Source organism: Magnolia sinica, chromosome 11 (assembly GCF_029962835.1).
Source record: "Magnolia sinica isolate HGM2019 chromosome 11, MsV1, whole genome shotgun sequence".
Classification (NCBI taxonomy): Eukaryota; Viridiplantae; Streptophyta; class Magnoliopsida; order Magnoliales; family Magnoliaceae; genus Magnolia; species Magnolia sinica.
In genome coordinates, this window is record NC_080583.1 from 21,167,175 (window position 1) to 21,170,637 (window position 3,463).

The following is a 3,463-nucleotide window of genomic DNA, read 5'->3' on the forward strand; positions in this document are numbered from 1 at the left end:
CTATGTAAATTCTAGGTAATGGTTGTATCATAAGTGTATTGACGATATTTCAAAAATATAGCCAACGTATTGATATCATCAAAATTTTGTTTATTAGAAAAAATTTTATTTCAAATTTTTTTCATGGGCACATGGTTGTATGTAGTATTCAATTTGTCATTGATAATATTGACAATATCTCGATAGTATCGATATCGCAATATGCAAGATATTGAGACCACAATCTTTTGTTTCCTTTCCAATTGTTGATGATTTCTTGGTGAAATATCATGTGTCGTTTATATTTTGCAATATCGATGAATGTTTGGATGGAAGGTTGGATGGTTAAATTGGCCGGAGGGGATGGTTGGACTGATTTCTTACACTAACACATGTTTTTAAGGCCCCATTAAATGGAAACTTGTTATGTATGCATTCTTTTTGCAATTTTATTTTTTTTCAAAATATGCAAATACGTACATTTTAACATCTTCTGAAGTTTCGATGAAAATTCCACCATTTTTCCTATGTTTTCCCGCATTTCCGGTTATCAGCGATATTACTGGCGATATCGATATTGTTTCCGTATCCCTGGCCTACGAAACTTGTAACGATACCGATACTTCGAACACTGATTAGGTCTAGAACTGAGTTGAAACTGCATCCCTCCTACTTGGCCAAGTGAGTTTTAAAACTTGTTTCGTGTTTCATATGCGTGCTTTAAGCATTGGAAGTGAAAGTTATTCTAATATTAAAGAGGGATGAGAGAAGAATGTCAAACATTCAAGAGAAGAATATGATGCTTCTTAACCTGCATAGAGAGTTTTGATTTAATGATGTATAAGATGAAAGCATAAATATTGAGTTACAGGATCATCAACAATAACAACAACAACAACAACAACAACAATAATCATCCTTTTAATCAAACACAAACTTTAAGTTGATATCTATCTTGTATCAGCATATGGATGAATCTGGAGGATGTAAAGGTAATGAATTATGAGTAAGTTTAGTGGCGGTCTGCATACTTGAGAAATTTCTGTAGTGAAAAATCTCGTTCTATACAATTTATAAGCATGGGAATTTCTAGGGAGATATTCAGATTTCTGATGTTTTTCTCATGATATTATTGGGAATATCTTGCTGAAATATTTATTATAAATTAATAAATAACTTAAAATGTTGAAATATGGGAAAATAATTAGGGAATTTTACAGAAACTACCTACTTATAATAGAATTTACATTCTACTACCTTTTTTCAAAAAGCTACTACATTAATCTAAGTAATTACCATTAGAGTACCTTCCATTAGATTTCTTAATGGCGATTTGGGTGGGAGCAAAGGGGTCTGCCCCACCCTGATGTTTATGCGAAATTCACCCCAACGACTAAGTACATCACCCCCTTTTAGGCCTAGAGTCCAAAACTCAGCTCCATCGATGATTCAGGTGGACCACATGTTGGAAACTCCAAACCGTTTCCCTTGTTGTGGGCCACCTGAATCACGAATGGGCCTGATTTTTGGGCCCGGGCCAAAATTTTGGTGTGGCATCCATTGGTTAGAGTGGATTTCATATAATCATCATGGTAGGCATTGTAAAAATCAAGGGTAGACGTGTCTCTCCCAACTATTTCCTTTGGTGTGGCTCACTTGAATCATAGCTCAGCCTTCTTTTTTTTTTTTTTTTTGCCCTGGGCTTGACATAGGATTACACATCTCCTACTGGTCAAAGTGGATCTCACATACACATCATGGTTGGCCCATAAAAAAAAAATCAAGGATAGGCATCCCATGAAAATCCTTTTTCCTAATATATCAGTGCGGAAATATTTGTTTTTTTTAACAGTTGGGAAAGGTACGTTGCCTTGATTTTTTACCGAGCCCACCGTGATGTGTATGTGAAATCCATGCCGACCATTAGATATGTAACCCCACATTAGGTCCACGGCTAAAAATTCAAGTTGACCTATGATTTAGGTGGGGCACACCAAAGGTAACAATTGAGAGAGACACATCCAACCTTAATTTTTACAAGGCCCATTGTGATGATTTCATGAAATCCACTCCAACCATTAGATGCCACACCACCGAAATTTAGGATTGGGGCCCAAAAGTCTGGCCCATCAGTGATTTACATGGGCCACACTAAGGGAAACAATTTAGAGGGTGACTGTTGCCCTGTACACTATTTCCAATCGTGTGATCCACCTAGAACATAGGTGGAGCTGAGTTTTAGGCCTAAGGCACAACAAGGAGTGGCAACACCTTGTGGTTGGGGTGAATTTATGATGCAAGGAGTACTGACCAATGCACCAAAAGCTCTAGAGCTAATGGTGAAGGACCAGTTTATCCCTATATGCAGGTTTTTCCAGGCTAACCCAAGCGAGACCTCCCCGCGTTGCGCGGGTCCCCAAATCACAAGGTGCCATAGTGGGCCCCACCTCGTGGCCATTCTGCATTTCACAGACCCCACCTTGTGGGCAACCCCACCCTATTGTGGAGATACAGTGCATCCTTGGAGTTCGCACCAAGATGTTCCTGCATCATCCACCCACATCGGTGAGAAGACTCGAACATTGGGCTCTTACCCTGATACCACTTAGTGCAGGGAGTACCGACCAACGCACCAAAAGCTTCAAAGCTTATGGGGAAGGACCGATTTATCCCTATATGCAGCTCTCCCAAGCAAACCTGGGCAAGACCTCCCCATGGGCAACCCCCGCGTCACATGGGTCCCCGAATCACATGGTCACACAGTGGGCCCCATCTTGTGGCCATTCTGCATCTCATAGAACCCACCTCATGGGCCACCCCATCCCAATGTGGAGATACGGTGCATCCTTGGAGCCCGCACCAAGATGCTCTCGCGTCATCAGGGATTCTAAAGCATTCTAGGTTTAGAGAAATTAAGGTTAGGGTTTGGAAATTGGGGAAATATGAAATTATGGTTAATTTATAAGGGGAATCTAGGGTTTTAGGTTAGGGTTTGGAAATTGGGGAAATATGAAATTATGGTTAATTTATAAGGGGAATCTAGGGTTTTAGGTTAGGGTTTGGTTGAAGAAAGAAGAATAAGGAATGATGCAAGAAAAAAAGCTGAAGTGAGGTCCCACAAAACAGTCTATACGGACTATTCGAGCGTATGGATTCATACGAACGGCTGGACCTTTTGTTCAGGTATAGGTTGGGATGGTTTGGGTTTAAGAAAAAAAAAAGAAAAACGATAAATGAGAAGAAAATTTGGTAGGAAAAGATAGATAAGATGAGAGAACATACATTTGGAGCTTGAGAAGAGAAAAGAGATGGATGAACAAAGCTTCACACCAAGGTAGTTTTCATTCAGATTCACACTACATTCTCCATAAACACAAGAGAAAGAGAAGAGAACTTCAAGATTTTTCATTAACATCTTACTAGTTCCTCATTAGAGAAGGTTAAACATAGGATAGATTGATCTTAAGCTTAGCTTAAGGTGTTC

The 3,463-nt window shown here is 39.4% G+C and overlaps 1 long non-coding RNA gene across 1 annotated transcript; it reads left to right on the plus strand.

The window, feature by feature from the left end:
- Positions 1 to 2,833: 2,833 nt before the first annotated feature.
- On the plus strand, positions 2,834 to 3,206 carry LOC131218934 (uncharacterized). The gene is made up of 2 exons (XR_009157929.1): positions 2,834 to 2,896; positions 2,964 to 3,206. It is a non-coding gene; the product is annotated as an uncharacterized LOC131218934 (long non-coding RNA).
- The last annotated feature ends 257 nt before the right edge of the window (positions 3,207 to 3,463 follow it).